This window comes from Chiloscyllium plagiosum, unplaced genomic scaffold (assembly GCF_037043375.1).
Source record: "Chiloscyllium plagiosum isolate Xiang-an unplaced genomic scaffold, Cpla_swu_hap1 HiC_scaffold_17, whole genome shotgun sequence".
Lineage (NCBI taxonomy): Eukaryota > Metazoa > Chordata > Chondrichthyes > Orectolobiformes > Hemiscylliidae > Chiloscyllium > Chiloscyllium plagiosum.
The window spans coordinates 15,359,791-15,383,834 of NW_028270155.1; the positions used below are offsets into that span (position 1 = coordinate 15,359,791).

General features: G+C 42.1%; 2 long non-coding RNA genes across 3 annotated transcripts in view; one reads left to right on the forward strand and one right to left on the reverse strand.

Annotated features, from left to right (window-relative positions):
- The window catches only part of LOC148147285 (uncharacterized), a 35,999-nt gene extending 14,528 nt beyond the window's left edge, over nt 1-21,471 (forward strand). Inside the window, exons 3-4 of the long non-coding RNA XR_015759853.1 lie at nt 18,492-18,558; nt 19,074-21,471. This is a non-coding gene — a long non-coding RNA (uncharacterized LOC148147285). The remainder of the gene's footprint in view (nt 1-18,491; nt 18,559-19,073) is intronic.
- The window catches only part of LOC122558664 (uncharacterized), a 67,962-nt gene continuing 46,016 nt past the window's right edge, over nt 2,099-24,044 (reverse strand). For both annotated transcript variants that reach the window (XR_015759851.1, XR_015759852.1), the window contains 2 exons: nt 10,193-10,248; nt 2,099-2,825 (listed from right to left, as the gene is read on the reverse strand). This is a non-coding gene — a long non-coding RNA (uncharacterized LOC122558664). The remainder of the gene's footprint in view (nt 2,826-10,192; nt 10,249-24,044) is intronic.

Sequence of the window (24,044 nt, forward strand, 5' to 3'; positions counted from 1 at the left end):
TTTAAAACCTCCTTCAGGTGTCACTCAGACTGTGAACTTGTGAGGTAGTGATAGATTGTGGAAAGTAGCCAAGTATTGAAATCTGCATAATGATTGTTCTTACAATAATGTCAATAGCTACTGCAATTGCTTGATCAGAATTGTCTTTTACACAGACAGTTTGTTCCTTTATTTAATTGATTGGGCATTTAAATAACTTTGCAGTTGTCAGCACTCAGCACCGAGGTTAAATTATCTCACTAGTTCAGTTTTTTTCCTACTTCCTATCAGTGAAAATGTGGGAAATAGGGAAGGAATTTCTGGACCTTTGTACCATCTGTGATTTTGATGGATCCACTGAATATTCACAGCTCCATAAAATTCTGGGTCTTATCATTAAAGTCTGAAATAGAAAAGTGTGTCTCTGGTAGTGTAGCACTCCCAGCACAGAGCTCCTTCTATCTTGCAATGATGTCATAGAGTCATAAAGTCATCCATAAAGTCATACATGGAAACAGACACTTTGGTCCAACTTGTCCCTGCCAAACACACATCCCGATCTGACTTAGTCCCATTTGCCAATGTTTGGCCTGTATCCCTCAGAATGCTTCTTAATCATATATCCATCCAGATGCTTTTTAAATCTTGTAATTTTACCTGCCTCCACCATTTCCTCTGGCAGTTCATACCATGTATGCACCTCAGTATGAAAAAGCTATCCCTCAGGTCCTTTAAAAATCTTCCCCTCTTCACCTTAAACCTCTGGTCTCTAATTTTAGACTCCCCCACCCTAGAAAAAGACATTGGTCATTCACCCTATCCATTCCCCTCATGATTTTATAAATCTCAGCCTCTGGTACTCCAGGGAAAGAAAGCCACAGCCTATTCAGACTTTCCCTATAACTCAACCCCTCCAATCTTGGCAACATCCTTGTAAATGGTGGCAATTTTTGCTCACATTCCAGGGGTGGGACTTGAACATATAATAATCCAGTTGCAAGGTAACTTCAATAGTGTGTTTATGTCGATCTGAAACTCTCATTCTGAGGAACTCAACACACAGTGAGCACAAAAACTAAAGCAACAGAAAGATTGTCATCACTATTTTGTAACTGTTGTTTTTAAAAGGAAATCAAATTTGCCTGAACTGAGTTAACGTTACCATTTGTGGGCAAGGTAGCTCAATGGTTAGCACTGCTGGCTCACAGTACCAGGGCCCAGGTTCAATTCCACCCTCATGTGTCTGTCTGTGTGGCGGTTGCATGATCCCCCCATGTCTGCATGGGTTTCCTCTGGGAAATCTGGCTTCCTTTCACAGTCCAAAGCTGTGCAGATTAGGTGGATCAGTCATGCTGAATTGCCCATAATGTGCAGGTTAAGTGGATTAGCCATGGGAAATGAAGGACTTCAGGGATGAGGTAGGTTGATATTTGGCGGGTCAGTGGGCTGAGTGGCCTACTTCCAAACTGTTTGGATTCTCTGATTCAAATTCTAAGATTTTATCTTTGGATAATGAAAGTTGAAGCAGCAATTAATCATGGGACACTGCGTATTGTTTTAAAATGGTGTGTGCAATATTTTGCAAAGAAGAAACATGCTCTTAAGAAGAATGTCAGAAAGGGTTGGAATACAGAGGTATTATTGAGATGGAAGTCGTTTTGGGATTAAGTGCTCTGTGAGACAGCTGGACTGCCCATCCCCCTTTTAGATGTATTTTACTATCATTAGTTGCTATCTTGAATTGACAGTAGAGTAATTTGAACTCTAGTTCCCAAGGGCCTACTCTCTTACTTCCTGCTCTAGGAATAAGCTGTGTATTGATTAGATATCAGGTTGTAATTGGGTCCCAATCTCCTTGCTTGGAGATATATGATGGGGCTGACAGGAAATGGAAGCTATGTTGCTACATGTAAACAATGTAGTTGAAGCCAGCCTATTTTAAGCACAGAACCATGGCTGCTTTTCCTAACATTGTTTCATGTTGAAACAATGAAAAGCTGAAAGAGAAATCTAATTTTTGCAAAAGAGCACGGAAGCACAGTCTGAAGATCTAGGGCGTTGTGGGTAAGAGAGAAGAAATCTGATGCCTTGGTAGATACTTTGAGGAAGGGAGCTACTTGGCAGGATATCCATTTACAAGGCTGATTAATGCATTTAAAAATTCCTCCATACTGTAGGAATCTTCATTCAAACCACAGCTGATGCATATCTAATTTCTTCAGTCATTAACACCATCATTTAACCAGTCAAAAAAATATCAAAGGCAAAATCTTCTTTTCACCAAATACTCAGACCGAAATATATTTGATGTATTTTTAATAATTGCTCTTGTCTATTTCAGTTTCTGTGGTGGAATATTTCATATGAAAAGCCCAATAAAGCCGAGTTTAGTCTTTTGTTATCCTTTAGATTATTGACATTCTATGCCACAGAAAGTACAAGATGCAGTATAATGTATAAAAAAAACTTGCTGGGACCATATAGTGGCACCAACCGTCATTTCCTAGCATTTGACTGTATTAGGGTCCACAGAAGTGTAAATTTTTTTTGCAGATTTCTCCTTGAATACTCCTGAGATTGACAGACTTTATAAGCAAGTATGATAAAAATAACTATATTCTAATTGAATGGTGAAACAGGCTCAAGGGGCCGAATGGACTCCTACTGTTACTCAGCGTAAAAGTAAAGTCACCGCAGCCCTGAAAGGAAGCTGGAATAACAAGCCTTTTGTCACATTGTGATAACTCATCTGTGATTGCAAAATGCAGTCGATGTTCAAGTATGTTGAGTACATCCAAAGAATGAACAATTCCTTGAACTTTTGGACTCAGCTGTCCTGGCCATATCTGTGGAGAGAAAGCAGAATAAATGCTTTGAGTCTTCATCACACCCTTGCATTCCTGATCTACTCTTTGCACCATTTTCAGAAAGTGATTCCAATTTCCCTTTTGGGGTCTCAATGTTTATCTCCTGTAGCATTCAGCTGCTCTTGAAAGATCCTTCTTTGCTAAGGCTGATGCCCTACCAAAGTGTGTTTTTTTAGGTCAAACACCACTGACAGTGTAATATAGTCTGAATGCCGTCTTTTATGTTAGCATATACCACAAAGATTGGGTTCTGCCACCAATTCCCCTTTGACCTTGCTTTGCCTTGAGCCCACTAGTGATTACTGAGGGAGGATGCATCACCATGGAGTACCAACAGAAGAAGCATTGTTCTGAGATAATGCCAAGGTACTGCATGAGATATTTTGTCAGGAAAAATTACATGGATCTTAGGGAGTTTGTACAAATAGGACTGCTCCTCTTTCTGGTCTCCCTGCTATAAAAAACTTTAAAAGGTTCAGAAAAGATTTACAAGAATGTTGCCAAGGTTAGAGGGTTTGAGCTATGGGATAAGCTGAATAGGTTAAGGCTGTTTTCCATGGAATGTTAGAGGCTGAGGGGTGATGTTATAGAGGTTTATAAAATCATCAGAGGCATACATAGGGTGAATAGTCAACCCAGAGAAGGGGTGTCCAAAACTAGACAGCATAGGTTTAAGGTGAGACAGGAAAGATTTAAAAGGGACCTAAGGGGCAATTATTTTCACTCCGAGGTTGGTGCATGTATGGAATGAGTTGCCAGAGGGAGTAGAGAAGGCTGATTCAATTACAACATTTAAAAGGCATCTAGATGGGTACATGAATAGGAAGAGCTTAGAGGGTTATGGGTCAGATGCTGGCAAATGGGACTAATTTAATTTAGGATATCTGGTTGACATGAATGAGTTTGACGGAAGGATCTGTTTCCATGCTGTACAACTCAATGACTCTATGACTCTAAAGGCTAGAAGAGAACTGATTGTCTTCACCTACACACCGTTTGTAACTTCAGTAGAATGGATGGATTCAACAAAGCATGAGCATTAACCCCTTCAGGACTGTTACCATCCTGCATCAGTCTCAGTCAATTCCTCAAATCTGGACCATAAAGATGCCTACAATACAGAACATTTTGACTGAGAATTACTATCTACCAATACTGTTGGATACTCTACTCACTGAGAAGTAGGCACCAACAAGGTCAAAGAATGACATGGTTGAAGCGAATAAAATTCTGATGAGTCTGTGTTTGGTAACAGGGAAGGAAAAGTCATTTTTCCTGAGCAACCTAAGCTAAAGTAGATGATACTAAGCTCAAGAAAACAGTCCAACTAGAGATGGGGCAGTGCTAGATCTAATCCTAGTGAACTAAGCCAGTGAAGTGGTTAAAGTTTCAGTGGATGAGCATTTTGGGGATAGTGTCCAGAGCTCTGTAAGTTTCAAAGTAATTATGGAAAGGAATAAGGATAGTGTCTAAACTGGGGGAAGACCAGCTTCAATATCATTGGGTAGGATTTGGCAAACATAGACCGGGAGCTGTTACTTGCAGGTGAGTGCATTTGGAAAGTGGGAGTCTTTTGAAAGTAGTATAGTGATCAACACATTTCTCTAAGAGTAAAGGGAAAGGGCAGAAAGTCCAGGGAAGCCTGGATGTCAAGGGAAATTGAGAGTTTGATGAAGAAAAAGAAGGAAGCACATGTCAGGTACAGTATATTACAAACAGGGGAGCCTTTCAGTAGGATGTGATAAAGCTCAAGGCTTTTCATAAGTTTACTAAGGATAAGAGAATTACCAAGGAAAGAGCGGAACTTTTCAGGACCAATGAGGCAACCTGTGGGTGGAGACAATGGATGTTGGTGAGTCTTGAATTAATAAGTTTCATGTGTATTCACAGAAGAAGATTGATGGTGCTCAGGCAGAGATCATTAATACTTCACTGGCAACAGGTAAAGTGCCAGATGACTGGATGGTGGCTGATGTGTTTCCTTTGTTCAAGAATGGGAGCAGGGATAGGCCAGATAATTACAAATCAGTTAGTCTGATATCAGTGGTAGGCAAGTTATTCAAAACAAATCTGAGGGACAGGGTTAGTCAACACTTGGAAAGGCAGGGATAGTCAGCATGGATTTGTCGGAGGGAGATCCTGTCTAACTAATTAAATTTAGTTTTTTGGAAAGGTGACTAAATATATTGATGAGGGTAGTGCAGTTGATGTGATTTCCATAGACTTCAGTCATGCCTTTGACAAGGTCCCGCATTGAAGATTGCTTCCAAAAGGTAAGAACCCACAGGATCCAAGGCAAGTTGGCAAACTGGATCCAAAGTTGGCTTGAAAATCAGAGGAAAAAGGAGGTGGTGGTGGATTGTTTTTGTGATTGGAAACTCTGTGATCAGCAGAAGACCACAGGGATCAAAGTTGGGACCTTTGCTGTTTGTTATTTATGTTACAATTTGGATTGACTGTAGAAAGCAGAATTGGTAAGTTTTCGGATGACACAAAAATTGGCAGTGTTGAGACAGAGGAGGATGGGCTTAGGCTACAGTCTGATACTGATCAGCCGGTAAATTCGACGGCAGATGGTATTTAATCCTGATAAGTACAAGATGATGCATTTCTTGTGGTCTAATAAGGGAAGGATATACATAATGAACAATAAGTCCCTAGGGAGGACTAAGGAACAAAGGAACATTGGCGTATTAGTCCATAGACACCTGAATGTCTCAACACAGGTGGACAGGGTGTTAAAGAAGGCATAGGGATCTTGTCTTCATTAGCCAGGGAATACAATACAGCTGTCAGTCTGTCTTGTTAGAATTTTACAAAACATTGGTTAGGCCACAGGTGGAATACTGTGTTGAGTTTTGGTTACCACAATATAATGATTGCACTGGATGTTGCCTGGGATTAAGTTCTCAGATATGAGGAGGGACACTGGATAGGTTTGGTTGGTTTTCCTTGGAAGACTAAAGGGGGGTCTAAATGAGGTACACAGCATTATTAGAAGTATTGATTAGGTGGACTGTGAGAATCTCTTTTCCATGGCAAGCAGATCTAAGACTAAAGGACATTTGTTTAATGTGAAAAGCTAATAGTTCAGAGGAGACCTAAGAAAGAAATTTTTTCACCTAGAGGGTGGTCGAAATACATGCTGTCTGAGAGGTTAATGGAGGCAGATATTTGATTTGATTTGATTTATTATTGTCACATGTACCAAGCTACTGTGAAAAGTATTGAGAGAAAGATAACAGTGGGGAAGAAGCTGTTCTTGAACCTGTTGGTAGATGTTTTCAAACTTTTGTATTTTCTGTCTGATGGAAGGGGTGGAAGAGAGTATAACTGGGGTGGGTGAAGTCTTTGATTATGTTGGTTGCTTTCCTGAGGCAGTGGAAAGTATAGAAGGAGTCAATGGAAAGAAGACTGATTTTCATGATGGACTGGACTGCATTCACAACTTTTTGCAATTTCTTATAGTCTTGGACCGAGCAGTTGCAATACCAACTGTGCCAACTGTGATACATTGTGATAGGATGCTTTCTATGTTTCATCTATAAAAATTGTTAATAGTCTTTGTGGGCATGCTAAATTTCCTTCACTTTCTGAGGAAGTAGAGACATTGGTGTGCTTTCTTGACTATAGCATTAACATAAATGAACCAGGAGAGATTGTTGGTGATATTTACTCCGAGGAACTTGATACTCTTAACCATCTCCACCTCACCACCATTGATGCAGACAGGGGTGCGTTTTCCACTCTGCTTCCTGAAGTCAATGACCAGCTCCTTCTTTTCGCTGGCACTGAGTGAAGATTGTTATCTTTACACCATGCCACTAAGCTCTCTATCTCTTTCCTGTACTCAGTTGCATTGTTGTTTGAGGTCTGACCCACTATGGTGGTGTCTTCAGCAAATTTGTAAATGGAGTTCGAATTTAATTTGGCCACATGGTTGTAAGTGTATAAGAAATATAGTAAACAGCTGAGTACACAGCCTAGCAGGATACCAGCATTGAGGATACTCTCTCAACATTTTAGAAGCATCTGGATGAGCACTTAAAATGCAAGGGCAGAGTAGATAATGAACCAAGTGCAGGTAAGTGGGATTAATGTAGCTTGTTGTTTGTTGATTGGCATAGCCATGATGGGTTGAATAGTCTGCTTCTATGTTGTATGACTCCATCTCCCTAACAATGAATTGTGAGGATGATGCTGAGTGACTTCAGAGGAACATTAACAAGTTGGCCAATTGAGCAGATACCTGACAGGTGAAGTTCAGTGCAGAGAAATGTGAACTAAAACATGTTGATTGAAGAAACAACACAAGCGTAATGGTACTACGTTGAGGGGAGTACAGGATTTGAGGGACCTCAGGGTTCACACCCATTCTTCTCTGGTGTTGACCAGGAAAGTTGAAACGGTTGTTAAGAAAGCTTATAGGATCTTTGGGATTTTAAATAGAGGCATAGGGTATCAAAACAAGGAATGATGCAACACTTCTACAAATCATTGGTGATCAGACCACATGCGAAGTACTGTGTTCAGTTCTGGGCACCTTATTTAGAGTCTTGAGTCATAGAAATGTACAGCACGGAAACAGACCCTTCAGTCTAACTCGTCCATGCCGACCAGATATCCTAACCTAATCTGGTCCCATTTCTCAGCATTTGGACCATATCCCTCCAAACCCTTCCTATTAATATACCCATACAAATGCCTTTTAAGTGCTGTAATTGTACCAGCCTCCACCACTTCCTCTGGCAGCTCATTCCGTACCACCATCTGCATGAAAAAGTGGCCCCTTAGGTCTCTTTTACATCTTTCCCTTCTCACCCTAAACCTATGCCCTCTAGTTCTGGAGTCCCCGACCCCAGGGAAAAGACGTTATCTCGAGAAAGTCCAAAGGAAATTTACAAAGAGGATGCCAGGAATGAGGGATTTTAGATAAAGGAAAGTATAGAGAAATTGGTCTTATTCATCTTGGAACAGGGAAGATTAAGAGTTGACCTTATTGAGATATTCAAAATTATGCACAATTTCAACAGGGGACAGAAGGATATTCAGTTTTCACAAGCTAGTAACAAGGGGGTCACAATTTTGAGATTGTCAGCAAGAGAGCTAGGAGTGAGATGAGGAGAAAATTCTTAACTCAGAGAGTTGTTAGAATTTGGAATGCGGTGCCTGGGAGAGTGGTGGAGGTGGATTTCTTCAGAGGTTTCAAAAGAGAGCTGGATGCATATTTGAAAGTGTTCCATTCAGAGGGCCACGAGATAGCACGGGAGAGTGGGATGAACAGGGTAGCTCTTTCAGGAGCCAGTACAGACACGATAAACTGAATGGCCTCCTTCTGTCCTGTAAAATTCTATCATTCTAAGAGTCAAAAATCAGGGACATTGATTCTAACGACTTGTTAGAAGGTTGAGGCAGGACATAAGGAAAGATATTTTCACATAGAAGGTGTACGGACCTGAAGCACATTGCCTGTAAGGTTGCTTTTGGCAGAAACTCTCATCACAATGACAAAGTACCTGGATAACTACTGGACATAGCAGGGTGAAGGAGCTAGTGCAGCAAGAAGGGACTAGGCTGAGTAATTTTTCATTGACTAGCACAGACAAAGGGGCTGAATGGTCTTTCTTCTGTATAACAAATGTTCTGTGATTCTTATGGAGCGCATGCTCATGCATGACTTTCCCAGTGCTCACACTCTTCACTAGGGCGACCAGTCCCCTTCTCCTGAAGAAAATAAAGACATTCCAAACCCCTCAGCAGCCTCCCACACCAGATGTTAAACAGGTTTGGCTTAATCTGGCACGATCAGATTTAAACTTAGGAACGGTTTTCCAGGAATACCCTTTTGCTCAGGACAGTCTTAGTTCCAAACCAATTATGGTTTGCAATCTTCAAGAGCCTGCCAAGGGTCACAGCAATAGCAATTAATCTATAAGAAAAGTTAATGTCTCACTGATGTGCCTTACGCCACTGCACAAAAACATTGACTCTTAGATAATAGGTTAGTAATTCTGGCTAATGATCTTCGAGTTTCACTGCAAGAAAACTCAGGGAAATTCAAAGATATTGGGACAGGAGTAGTGAAGGGAAAGGGGAAGTACATTACAGCCAGCATTTATTTTCCTTCCCACCTTGCCTTTTCAAAGGTGGTGTTTCCCAGATACTGTAGCATCAATCGGACAGCAGCTTTACGTTCAGAGAGGAAACATTAAAACCAAATATTTGGTATAGCACCTTTTAGGCTGACAGCTTCGGAAGTTAAACATAGGTGTCATAAAGCACTGTGGTACCAAATCAGGTGTGTGTGTGTGAATGAGCCAGTGTCTACATGTGTAGAATGTGTGTGACTGTGTGTGTATGAGTATATTTGTGGCTATGTATATATATTTGTACATGTCTGTCTGTGTATGTGTATGAGCCGGTGTGCACATGTGTAGAATGTGTGTGTGTGTGTTGCAGCTCAGAGCCACCAACTTGCCAACTTTATTTTTCCTGTACAGGTCCTTATATCTGCTACTTTTTTCTGCAGCATAATCCATGCAAACTTTGTGATCAACGCAGTGCAAGCAGCTCTCTGATATTGTTAACCAACTTTGGCTCCCTGATTTACAAGCTTTCCAAAGGTGTCAGTTGAGGCTCAGCGCCAGCATTTTCATGCGTCTGAATCACAAGGCCCAATGCCCCTTTAGGGGCATGAACACAAAGTTTGAGCTGACTCTGCAGTGAAGTGCAGAGGGAGCACTGCAGTTTCTTTCAGAGCTGCCATTTTCTGGATGGGATGAGAAATTGGCGTTTGTTTTATTCACTCATGGGTGTTGCTGGCTGGCCAGAATTTATTTCCCTTCCCACCTTGCCCTTTAGAAGGTGGTGGTGAGCTGTCTTCTTAAACTGCTGCAGTCCCTTTGGTTTAAGTAAACACAAAACGCCATGAGGGAGGGTAATTCAGAATTTTGATCCAGTGACACTGAAAGGATGGAGATAAGCTTCCAAGTCAGTATGCCGTGTGACTTGGAGGGGAACTTGCAGATGTACCACCTGCTCTTACAGATACTTATGAAAAAGTCCAATATCATTTGGAGAACATGTGAATTCTCCCTGTGATTTGTCCAAAATTAATCCCTCTGTCAACACCACTGAATTAGATAATCTCATCATTAATCTGCATAGTTTTTGGGAGTTGCCTTTCATATGTTGGTTGCTGCAGCTGGTGAAATCTGAATTGAATTCATAAAATCTGTAGTTGAAAGCTAGCCTCAATTATGATGGCCAGTAAGCTATCATTGATTATCACAGAAACCCAACTGGGTATCTAATGCCCTCTAGGGATGAAAACCTGCCAATCTTACCTGGTCTGGTCGATATGTGACTCCAGATCCACAGCAATGTGGTTGATTTGGATTGCCTGTGGAGGAAAGATTGGAAAGGTTAGGCCTGTATCCTCTGGAGTTTAGGTAAAAACAATGACTGCAGATGCTGGAAACCAACGATTTTACTGCTCCTCGGATGCTGCCTGAACTGCTGTGCTTTTCCATTTCCTCTGGAGTTTAGAAGAGTCAGAGGTGACTTTAGTAAAAATTGCTAGATCTTGAGGGGACCTTGGCTGAATAGATGTTGGAAGGACAATGCCTCAAGAATTAGGATCATAGTTCAAAAATAAGGGATCACCTATTTAACACAGATATGAGGAAACATTTTCTTCTTTCATGGGTTTGTAAGTCTTTGGAATTGCCTTCCACATAAGGCAGTGGATGCAGAATCTTTAAATATTTTTTAGGCAGAGGTAGATCGAGTCTTGATCACCAAGGGGATGAAAGTTTATTGGAGATATACAGGAATGTAGAGTTAAGGGTAAAAACAGATCAGCCACGATCTTATTGAATACAAGAGCAGGTTCAAAAGACCAAAGGATCACCCCTTGTTCATTGTTCATACGTTTGTGTGACTCTTAACTCCCTTCAAAAGCTGCCAAGCAAATCATTTAGATTCAAGGGCATTAGGGATTTGAGCAACAAATACTGGTGACACCCGCATTTCATAAAAGAAAACAGTTAAGGTTTGATTCTTCATGTGCAAGTACTGCTGGTTAATCTTTGCCAATACCTAAGTGACGGCCCTCACACAGTCAAATCTGATCACATCTTTCCACAACTTCTCCAAGTCACTCCCAAATTTCCACTTGTTCATCTGGAAGCAGTCACGTGTAGTTTACCAGATGGGAATTCGCCAAGTAAAAGTTGGTTCTGCAGTTATAAAACTTCAGAATGCTGAGAAAGAGAGGAGGCTTGCATAGAGCCTAAAGACCAATACAGATGAGGTAGACTGCATACGCTGGCGCTGTGCAATCAATTACATTTATTTGTATGTATATTCTTAACTATAAACCATGTGTGTGTGTGTGCGAGAGAGAGATAGAATGAAAGACAGGAAAATTAAATATGTTTTCATTTGTTGAAAAGATTATGTGCAACGAAGCATCAACTAGAATGACAGTAGGTATAACGCAATAACTTAACCCCAAACTTCTGATGATATTCATCAACAAATCAAGATTTAGCTTTGAGTTTGATCATATTATCAGCACCACTCAATTCAATGGCTTCCTGGTAACTCACTGCAGCCACCTGCTGTTCTACGTCTTCCAAAGTGTATGTAGATAGTTCCATCAGTCAAGAACCACAGATGATGGAAATCAGAAACATAAGCAGAAAACAGTTTTGAAGAAGGGTCACTGGACCCGAGACTTTAACTCTGCTTTCTCGCCACAGATGCTGCCGGACCAGCTGAGTTTTTCCAGCAATTTCTTGATTCAATACTTCATAACGTATTATCATTTGGATGGGGAGATTCTGTCAGAGTTAGGCATTTAAAACAATAACATCAATAACTTGTATTTATATACTGCATTTAGCAAAGGAAAAATGATGTAAGTCTCTTCACAGGAACATTATCAAAGAGCTATTTGAGGAAAAGGAAACGAAGGAGATAGAACCAGAGCTGGGTTGTGAGGAGCATCTTAAAGGAGGACAGAGAGAGAGAGGGGTTCTGAATCGAGACAGAGAGGTTTATGAAAGGAATTGTAGGATTATGGTCCACTCAGCTAAAAGTGCATTTACCAATGATAGTTTCAATAAAATAGGAGTTGTACAAGTTTGCAAAACCTGCATTGGTTTTCACTTTGGAGCAGCCAGGAGGTGTGTTAGGGTTCTCCGAGGATTATTTGCTCATTTAACTTTTCTATCCTACCTTCTACAACAGGATGGAATGGCCTCAGCCTACAATATAATTTAACTACTTCAAGCTGCTATAGTGGGTAAAAACTGACCTTTCGTGGATCCCGGCCTCATCCATTGTCCCCACATGAATGGATCATCTTGCTATTCCTAGCTATCCATTTGTTCTCCATACAATGTAGAGATTATTGACAGCAAATGGTGGCAATGGGAAGCCCACAATGGTTGATAAGCATGGAATTCCAGAATATCAGTTCAGTGATTGTCTCACTTTAGATGTTGAGTGACTGAAAGAGGAAGTTGGAGATGATAAAGGCTCCCAAAACACGAAGGAACCCATATTGTAGGGACAATATATCAAACCTATGCCAGACCAGTGGAGTTAAAATGTTCTGTACCTGGATTCTGAAACATATCTATTGATATGTTCCAATTCAACACAGACCCTAATAGATATGAGGAAAACAAAGGATTCCCTAACTTAAATCCCTAATAATGTCCAGGAGAGCTGGTGTGGGATATGGGGAAATATCTCAGCTGGTGACCAGAAAGTAAATTCTGGCCTTTCGGGTCTCTGACATCACACATCACATCAGGAAATGCCCTAACAGACTGCTATTTGACAACAACAATTTATATTTCAATTAAGTTGCATTTTTAGAACAAAGAACAAAAAACAGTACAGTACAAGAACCGATGGACCACCAAACCTGCACCGACATATGACGCCATTCTAAGGGAAAGTCTTTTGCCTCTACATGGTCCATCCCTCTCTCTCTGTTCCCTGCCTGTACATACATCTGTCAAGTTACCTCTCATACATTGCTATTGTAACTTATTCAACCACCTCCTCCAGCAGTACTTTACTACCCTCTGTGTAAAAAAAACTTGCATCTCATTTTCCCCCTTTTAACTTAAACCTATGTTCCAAAGAAATTGACATTTCTACTCTAGGAAAAAGACTCCAACTTCCGCTCTATCCATGCCTCTCAGAATATTGTAAACCTCTCTCAAGTTGCTCCACAGCCTTGACATTCAAATGAAAGCAAACCAACTTTGTCCAATCTCTCCTCATAGCAGATCTCTTCCAACCAGGTAAACCTTTTCTGTACCCACTCCAAGTGTTCGCATCCTTCTATAGTGTGGCAATCAGAACTGTACACAATATTCCAAGTATAGCCTAAAAAGTCCTACACAACTGCAATATGACTTGCCAATTTTATACTCTTTGCTCCAACCATTGAAGGCAAGCATGCTCTATGTCTTCTTGACCACCTTATCCACTTCAGTTGCTACTTTCAGGAAACTGTGGATCTATATGCCTTGATCCCTGTCTATGTTAATGTTGCGAGGGATCTGCCATTTATTGCATACTTCCCACCTTCCAGAATGCATCAACTCACATTTTTTTGTCTTAAATTTCATCTGCTGTTTCTCTGCCAAAGTCTCCAGCCTATCTCTATCCTGCTGTATCCACTTGGCAATCTTCCTCACTATCCAGAGCTCCCTCAATCTTTGTGTCTTCTGCAAATTTACTCATCATGCCACTTACATTCTCCTCTAAATCATTTATACGTATTACAACCACCACAAGTCCCAGCACTGAGCCATGTGGAACACCTCTGGTCACAGATCTCCAATCAGGAAAACACCCTTCCACTGCTATTCTCTATTTTCTATGACTAAGCCAGATCTGTATCGATCTTACCAGCTCACAATAGATCCCATGTGACTTCATTTACTGTTTCAGCCTGCCATTAAGAACCTTGTTAAAGGCCTCGCTAAAGTCCACGTAGACAACATCCAATGCTCTGCCCTCATCAATTATCCTTGTCACTTCCTCAAAAAATCAAGTTTGAAACACCTGACCTCCCCTACACAAAGCCATGCTGCTTGTTGCCAGGGAGTCCATAGTTTTCCAAATGTGAATAAATCCTGTCCCTAAGGATCTTCTCCAATAATTTCCCTACCACTGACGTAAGGCACACCAGTCTGTAATTTCTTGCATTATCCCTGATGCCCTTCTTAAACAAAATAACAATGTTAGCTACTCTCAAGTCCTCACCTACCTCTGTCAGCATTCTGGAATAGATCCCATTAGGTCCAAGGGACCTGTCTACCTTAATGCTTGTCAAAACACCCAACATTTCTCCTTTTAGATATCAGCATGTCCTAGAATATCAACACCCCCTCGAGACTCACCATCCAACATGCCTCTCTGTTTTGTGAATACAGATGCAAAGTGTTCATTATGGACCTCACCCATTTCCTCCAGCTCTGTGCATAAATTCCCTCCTTTGTCTGTGAATAAACCTACCCTTTCCTGACTTGATAGTGTGTTGATTGGAAAGCCCTTAAAAGGGCATATGCCCGAAACGTCAATCCTCCTGCTCCATGGATACTGCTTGACCTGCTGTGTGCTTTCCCAGCAACACACTCTCAACTCTGATCTCCAGCATCTGCGGTCCTCACTTTCTCCTACCTTTTCCTGAGTTTCTTACTTTCGCTTATACAGGTATATAAAAATACCTTGGGATTTTCCTTATTCTTGTTTGCCAAGGTCATTTCATGGCCCCTTTTAGCCCTCCTAATTCCTTGTTTAACTTCTTTCCCACTTTATCTATATTTCTTGAGGGCTCTGTCTGTCTTCAGTTTCCTACACCTTATGTATGCCTCCTTTTTCTTTCTCAGGTCATAATTTCTCTTGTGGTCCAAAGTTCCTGAATCTTACTATCCTTATCCTTCATTTTCACAGGAATATACTGACCCTGAACTCTAAAGAACTGGCGTTTAAAAGATTCCTACATGGCCAATATGGATTTACCATCAAACAACTGTCACCAATCTGCATTTCCAGTTCCTGCCTAAGATTGTTGTTGCTAGTTTTCCCCCAGTTTAATTCTTTCACCCAAGGACTACTCTTATCCTTATTCATAATTAACTTAAAATTTGCAGAATGATGGTCACTGTTCCCAAAATGGTTTCCTGCTGAAACTTCAATCCCATAGCTGGGCTCATTCTCCTGTATCGGGTCTAGTATAACCCCTTCTCTAGTTGGGCTATTTACATATTGCTTCAAGAAACCCTCCTGGGTACATTTAACAACCTCCACCTCCCCAACCATCCAAGCCCCTGGTACTCAAGGAGTCCCATTCAAAATTGGGGATGGTAAAATTATCCACCACAACAAACCTGTTGTTTTCACATTTTTCCATAATCTGTCTACACATCTGTTCCTTTATCTCCCGCTGGCTGTTGGGAGGCCTATAGTACAACTCCATCAAAGTGATTGCAATCTTCCTATTCCTGAGCTCTACCCATATGGTCTCGCTGGATGAGCGCTCCAAGGTGTCCTCCCTTGGTATATCTGTGATATTCTCTCTATTCAGTTTAACCTCTATTCCACAGATAGGCACAATATGGCCATATCCTCAGCAAGTACCAAGCACCACATTTAGTTATTACTTGTTATAAGGATTCAAATTGCCAGTCGCATTTTCTACATTAGAATAGTGACTGGCTTTCATAAAGTACTTAATTGACCACAAATCACTTGGGACATCCTGCAGTCATGAGAGACATAAAATAAATGCATGGATTTTAAAAATTTCTTTTCCATCAATCTTTCTTTCCTTCTATTTTCAAATTGTTGCCCATCCCAGGATTTGAAGTCAGGAGGTTTGGGATACTGCCGGCGTATGCTTAGCAAGATGTTGTAGTGTCTGCTATCAGCTGTAGGTACCATACCCACAGTGATAGAATAGGGTGTGGTGGAATAGGAACAAACAGAATGGAGCAGCTGGAGAGCTGGTCAAGTGGGAACAAGTTGTTTGACTAGAATGCTGTAAATAACAGAGTGAAAGCAGATCGTCTGCCTGAGGAAGTACAATGGGATTTACAGTGGGTTGGCGGTGTAGGAAGTAAAAGGGGTGATGGAGGAAGGCAGTGTCTATAAATTCTGCTACAGTTATGATGTGAAGAGAAAATAAAAATCAGTGATGCTTATTTTTCTGTTGAAATATGCAGGAAACTTGAAAAAAATCTGTAGTACAAATAGAAACATGACAGGGAATCAATAGTTTATGAAAAATAAGCCACTCAATCAATTCTTTTTATTTATACACAGTACCATAGCTACATGATCTGTGTTAAAGGTCAGTAGAGTATGGGGACTCATATTTTTTGGGATTATTTACAATATGCTACATGAATAAAATGAATACAAATTTATGAGGGAAGAGCAAATAGGTTACTGATTTTTAAGGGGTGTATTTGTACCACAGGGTTAGTGCCAGTGTCCTACTCTTCTTGATTATTGTATTAGCTTGGCTTGACCCAAGAATCAAGCTGCATTACTCTGAAAATTAAACATCAATGTGACGTGAAACCACTCCACAGCAATGCTATTTTAGTACGTAGGCTGTCTCATGACAGCTACAAGAAGGGAAACTGAGCAACTGACTGGCTTAAAACTGCTCTTTTATTTGCTAGGTCTGAAGCCTGACTAAGTGGGTGGGACCTTGTGTCCTTTCTCATGTCCCTCACTTCCTGGGTCCACTGGCAATTGGTTTTGGACCTAGTTAGTGATGAGTATAAACATGAACCATCTATATTATGACATGTGCCAAGCTCACTCTGAGCTGTACAGAGTGGCTGGTGGAAAGTGAACAGCAATTGAAATAGGTAATGCATGAAGTTTTTTTTATATATTGCAGATTGAACATATATTGCAATGGGAATGAATCTTTAGTTGCAGCCAAACCTGTCTTGGTGCTTTACTCAGATAATAGTAGAATGTATAATTTATTCATGGCATGTGGAAGTTGCTGGTATTTGATGCCCAGACGAACTATTCAAGAGAAACTCTCAATAAACCGCTTTCTTAAATACAACTGAGTCCTTAGTAGGTCATTTCAGATATCATTATGCACCAAACACATTGCTATGGAGTCACCTGTAATCCAGGCCTGGTAAGGACATTATTGGAATCATGTGCTTTTACAACAACCCGTTAGTTTCATAATCAGTGTTACTGAAGCTAGAGTCTTATTCCAGATTAATTAGCTTACCTGAATTTTAATTCTCCAGCAGGCATTATGGGATTTGAGCTCCCATCTCTGAGATGGTATTTCGTGGAGGCAACTGGATCCTAGTGCCAGCTAGAGAACCAGTATTTTCAGCAGGTCCATTGCATCTTATGCCACTAAGGTACTTAACAGGCCATAGGCAAACCCTCCCTTCGGATCAAGGACTATTGGTGTGGATGTCCCACCCCCAAGAATTGCCCGTCACTGGGAAACCAGCAGCTTAGTATCTTCAGCGACACCCCCTGATAGGCAGTGGCCACTGCCAGTACTATATGTTGTAATGGTAATGAGTCATTAGTTGCACTGAAGCCTTCTTTACCCAGATAGTAGCAAAATGGAATCTTTTTTCATTCATTCATGGCACGTGACCATGGCTGGTATTTATTATCCAGGATAAACGTTTGTGAGAACTTATCAATAAGCCACTTTCTTAAATATAACTGAGTGCCTTGCTAGGACATTTCAGATGTCATCTTCGAGGAGAAAGTGAGGTCTGCAGATGCTGGAGATCAAAGTTGAAACTTTATTGCTGGAACAGCACAGCAGGTCAGGCAGCATCCAGGGAACAGGAGATTCGACGTTTCGGGCACAGGCCCTTCTTCAGGAAGAAGGGCCTGTGCCCGAAACGTCGAATCTCCTGTTCCCTGGATGCTGCCTGACCTGCTGTGCTGTTCCAGCAATAAAGTTTCAACATTTCAGATGTCACTAAAGCATCAACCAGATTGCTGCAAGTCTGAAGTCCCTTGTAGTCCAGACTTGGTAAGGAAAGAAGATCTTCTTTCCAAAAGGAATCATATACTATTATAACAATAAATTCTTCATGAAGTGATCCAACGGTAGAAACATAAAGCTGTTATTATAATTATTTTTAATACTATTCATCTTTTTTGTGCATTTCATGTCCTGCCACAATTCTTGCAGTCATTTAGTTATGCCAATATTTCCCTGAGCAAATGGCTGTAACAACATCTCCAGCTTAGTTTTGCAGTGAACAGGCACACTGTTGTTGGAAGCTCAAACCATTATGTGGCATGTGGAATGCAGCTGTGAAATTTCATCCCAATTTTTTTGTCAGCTCACTCAGAAAAATAAATTGCATTCAACAACTGCCCATGGGCGATGCCACGGGCAATTTGCTGCATATGGCATTTGAACGAATTGCTGCTGGCAAATATTCTCCACTGGGGAGATCATGCCATTATCCTGAGATGGTTAAGTAGTTGTGATAGCCCAAAGGAAAGACTTGCCTGAAAATCTAAACTTAGATTACGGCATGTGTATGTCAAAATAACATCAACAATTAACATTTTATATCATTTTCTTTGCAGGGGAAATTCTTATAGCGCTTTACAATGCGAAGGAGTGGACACTGGATGAGGAGCAATGGAATTAAAGGCAGGCTCAAAACACAGTCAACGACAGAAGGTTGAAGAAGGTGTATGAAAGTAGATGAGAATAGTGAGCTGGAGTGGGTTCAGATTGGAGCTCCGGAAGGCTAAGTTGTGAGGCTGAGAAATGAGCTGACAGTAGAATAGATGGAAGAGAAAATGTGCAATAATGTAGTCAGGGAACCAGCAGGCACTGGTTGTAATGTGTGGGTGAAGAGCCTTCCCAGAATTAGATGAAATGAGACAAAGAAGGGATTTTATCAGGAACAGTGAAATCACATTGCTGATAAAGTGAGACAATTGTACAATTGATGTTTTTTTGGGATTCATACCTCTGTTGCATTAATTTGGCAACAATATCACAAAAAACGTTCAGACAGTTGCAAAGTCTAAATTCATTTTAATAGATTTCTCTTTGTCAAGTTAGAAATTGAGGCTATTCATAATCAGGACTGAATATTCTCCTGTCAGGTGAAATATAAGCTGGATAGTGAGTAAATCTCTTACTCTGCTTCAATTCAGATTTGCCCCAGAGAAAACTCCCCATCTTCCAAGCTAGAAAATCATCTGACGCATCCAACTGAGATTACTGCGAAGGAAATTAAATGAAGGAGTCCTCTCAGCCATCGAGAAAGATCCTAAGTCCTTCCCCGTCCAATACCTTCATTGTCACATCCAATTGTTTCTTGAACGATTCCAGTGTTATAACCTCAACTCTTCTATCTGTTCCACACGACTGAAATTAAAAAGGATATGTATGCCGCTAGCCAATCACTCTACCACAGTCCTGATACTGGAATCTCTCTGTAATGGGAAAATTGGTTGGGTGTGTCCTGTACATGAAAAGCAGGACAAATTCAGTGAATTACTATCCTATCAGCCCCTATGCAATCATCAGCAAAGTGATGGAAGGCAAAATCAATACCACCATTGAACACCAAGAGATCAATAGCCTGCTTGCTGATACATAGTATTGGTTCTGCCAAAGCCAATTGGCACCAAAGCTTGTCACAGCCTTCAGCAAGGAATAGAAATGAGATTGATAGCAGCTAGGAAGAGATTGTAACAGCTCATCAGCTCTCCCCCTCCCTAAATTTGTAACCTCCTCTCCAGCCTATAACCCTTTGAGATCTATGTGCTCCTCTGATTCAGGACATTTGCGCTTTCTTAATTTGAATTCCTCCACTATTGAAGATCAGGTTTTTATCTACCTGATTCGTGAACTCTAGCATTCCCTATTAAATATCTCTTACTTTCTATCTCTCTTTCTTTCCCACAAAACCTATCTCTTTGACTAAATGCTTGGTCACCTATTCTGCTATCTCCCTACATATCCCTGTGTCTGTTATTTGATAATGCACCTATAAATTACATTGAAGTGTATAATTATGTTATAGGTGCTGCATAAAAGCCAGTATTTATTGATATTTTCACTGACAACATGGTGATAATCCTAAGGAACCCTAGTAAATCTGAGGTCAACAGAGGTTTTTGTGACAAGAGTTAGTTAACCTGCAAAAGTGCTGATGGGATTTTTCCTTCAACCAGGGGGGATGTTGCTTTCACAATGCTGTTAAATATAGACTTCCATAACTTTATACTAACACAGAAAGTGCAAACCATGACCATTATACATATATACATGATATCTCTCAATCACGCATATCCTGACTTGGACTTAAGCCACCACTTCATCATCACTGTGTTGTAATAAGAATATAATAACATCAGAAATAGGAGCAGGAGTAGGCCATCTGGCCTGTACAGCCTGTCCACTATTCAATAAGATCATGGCTGATCTTTTCATGGACTCAGCTCCACTTACCCGCCCACTCACCAACCCTTAATTCCTTTATTGTTCAAAACTCTATCTTTGCCTTAAAAACACTCAAGGTAGCCTCAACTGCTTCACTGGGCTGGGAATTCCACAGATTCACAACCCTTTGGGCAAAGTTCATCCTAAATCTGCTCCCCTTTATTCTGAGGCTAGGCACCCTAGTTCTAGTTTTTCCCATCAGTGCTTCAACCTCCTTGCTTGAATCCTATTTATTCCCTTCATAATTTTATATATCTTAAAGTACTTGACCGAACTCCATTGTGGAAGCACTGTCATCACAAGGACAATTTCAAAGTGAAAGTGTTCGCGAAGGCAACTTACAGTTCAGCAGCAATTGCAACACTTCCAACTCCAGAAGAAAGAAGTATAAGTTCATACTTCACTAAAATCCATTAATACCTCAGAATGATATGCGTTCTGCAAACACTTTGCCTCAGGAATAGTATAATATTGAAATTACAAGAATTCTTGCCTTGACATAGTGGGATATTTTTGACATATTTGGAAGTATTCAGATCTATGCCTCCCCCAGATCCACCCAAACCTAAGAATATTTATCCGTTAAACTAATTCAGAATGATTGCTCTTAGTCGTGGGAAAGTTCTTGATGGTTTCCTTCCATTCTTAATAGTGTTTGATTTCCTTTAGCTCACTGTTTCTCTGTGGCCTGAGTCTGACAACAGCGCTTAAAATCATCGTAAAAGTCTCCTTTATGCATGACAACATTTTTAAAATATCCTCATTCTTAAAATACCACGTTCTTGTCTGAACATGTTTTCTCAATCTTCTATTTGTTTGTTTTTTCAATGACGCATTGTGGTGGCCCACATTGCAATTAGAAACTGTGTTCCGATTCTTTTCCTCTGTTGGAAAGTCTACTGTTCTCTCTTCCCCACACCTCCCCCAACCCATCCCCCACCTCCAAACACAGTTTGCTCTTTATTGTAATTCAGTTCTCATGTGGTGATATACTGTAGAAAATAGTTTTAAAACACCAGTCACACGAGTTGTTCATCTGAAATCTGCCAACTGCACTGTTATGAATCTGAATGTAATGCTGAACAACAAATAAACACAAATGTCTTCTTTTTCATTCGTGAATCCCTTTTGATAGTCCTCCATCAACTAATTTCTGGATTAGTGGTGCTGGAAGAGCACAGCAGTTCAGGCAGCATCCAAGGAGCTTCGAAATTGACGTTTCGGGCAAAAGCCCTTCATCAGGAATAAAGGCAGTGAGCCTGAAGCATGGAGAGATAAGCTAGAGGAGGGTGGGGGTGGGGAGAAAGTAGCATAGAGTACAATGGGTGAGTGGGGGAGGGGATGAAGGTGATAGGTTAGGAAGGAGAGGGTGGACTGGATAGGTGGAAAAGGAGATAGGCAGGTAAGACAAGTCCGGACAAGTCATGGGGATAGTGCTGAGCTGGAGGTTTAGAACTAGGGTGAGGTGGGGGAAGGGGAAATTAGGAAACTGTTGAAGTCCACATTGATGCCCTGGGGTTGAAGTGTTCCGAGGCGGAAGATGAGGCGTTCTTCCTCCAGGCGTCTGGTGGTGAGGGAGCGGCGGTGAAGGAGGCCCAGGACCTCCATGTCCTCGGCAGAGTGGGAGGGGGAGTTGAAATGTTGGGCCATGGGGCGGTGTGGTTGATTGGTGTGGGTGTCCCGGAGATGTTCCCTAAAGCGCTCTGCTAGGAGGCGTCCAGTCTCCCCAATGTAGAGGAGACCGCATCGGGAGCAACGGATACAATAAATGATATTAGTGGATGTGCAAGTAAAACTTTGATGTATGTGGAAGGCTCCTTTAGGGCCTTGGATAGAGGTGAGGGAGGAGGTGTGGGCGCAGGTTTTACAGTTCCTGCGGTGGCAGGGGAAAGTGCCAGGATGGGAGGGTGGGTTGTCGGGGGGCGTGGACCTGACCAGGTAGTCATGGAGGGAACGGTCTTTACGGAAGGCGGAAAGGGGTGGGGAGGGAAATATATCCCTGGTGGTGGGGTCCGTTTGGAGGTGGCGGAAATGTCGACGGATGATTTGGTTTATGCGAAGGTTGGTAGGGTTGAAGGTGAGCACCAGGGGCGTTCTGTCCTTGTTACGGTGGGAGGGGTGGGGTCTGAGGGCGGAGGTGCGGGATGTAGACGAGATGTGTTGGAGGGCATCTTTAACCACGTGGGAAGGGAAATTGCGGTCTCTAAAGAAGGAGGCCATCTGGTGTGTTCTGTGGTGGAACTGGTCCTCCTGGGAGCAGATCCGGCGGAGGCGGAGGAATTGGGAATTTGGGATGGCATTTTTGCAAGAGGTAGGGTGGGAAGAGGTGTAATCCAGGTAGCTGTGGGAGTCGGTGGGTTTGTAAAAAATTTCAGTGTCAAGTCGGTCATCATTAATGGAGATGGAGAGGTCCAGGAAGGGGAGGGAGGTGTCAGAGAAGGTCCAGGTAAATTTAAGGTCAGGGTGGAATGTGTTGGTGAAGTTGATGAATTGCTCAACCTCCTCGCGGGAGCACGAGGTGGCGCCAATGCAGTCATCAATGTAGCGGAGGAAGAGGTGGGGAGTGGTGCCGGTGTAATTACGAAAGATCGACTGTTCTACATAGCCAACAACGAGACAGGCATAGCTGGGGCCCATACGTGTGCCCATGGCTACCCCTTTGGTCTGGAGGAAGTGGGAGGATTCGAAGGAGAAATTGTTAAGGGTGAGGACCAGTTCGGCCAAACGAATGAGAGTGTCGGTGGAAGGGTACTGTTGGGGACGTCTGGAGAGGAAAAAACAGAGGGCTTGGAGCCCTGGTCATGGCGGATGGAGGTGTAGAGGGATTGGATATCCATGGAGAAGATGAGGCGTTGGGGGCCGGGGAAACAGAAGTCTTGGAGGAGGTGGAGGGCGTGGGTGGTGTCTCGAACATATGTGGGGAGTTCCTGGACGAGGGGGGATAGGACAGTGTCGAGGTAGGTAGAGATGAGTTCAGTGGGGCAGGAGCATGCTGAGACAATGGGTCGGCCAGGGTGGTCAGGCTTGTGGATCTTGGGAAGGAGGTAGAACCGGGCAGTGCGGAGTTCCCGGACTATGAGGTTGGAAGCTGTGGGTGGGAGATCTCCTGAGGTGATGAGGTTCTGTATGGTCTGGGAGATGATGGTTTGGTGATGGGGGGTGGGGTCATGGTCGAGGGGGCAGTAGGAAGAGGTGTCCTCGAGTTGACGTTTGGCTTCAGCGGTGTAGAGGTCAGTGCGCCAGACTACCACTGCGCCCCCTTTATCCACTGGCTTGATGGTGAGGTTGGGATTGAAGCAGAGGGATTGGAGGGCTGCGCGTTGTGAGGGTGAGAGGTTAGAGTGGGGGAGGGAGGTAGACAGGTTGAGGCGGTTAATGTCTCGGCGGCAGTTGGAAATTAAGAGGTCGAGGGCAGGTAATAGGCCAGCGCGGGGTGTCCAGGTGGATGCAATGTGTTGGAGGTGGGCGAAGGGGTTCTCCATCAACTAATGTCCTCTGTCAACCAGTGGCGTTGACTGCTGTGCATTTTCCTCCTCATCCCACTATTTTTGCTTTTTGAGGTTTTGAAAAGACATTGTTGTGCAGTCAGCCAAGGAAAAATGTGACATATCATGGGAAGAACAATTTGTGTTCGATTATCTACAATTATGCTTCATTCTGCTCCTCAAAAATATCTT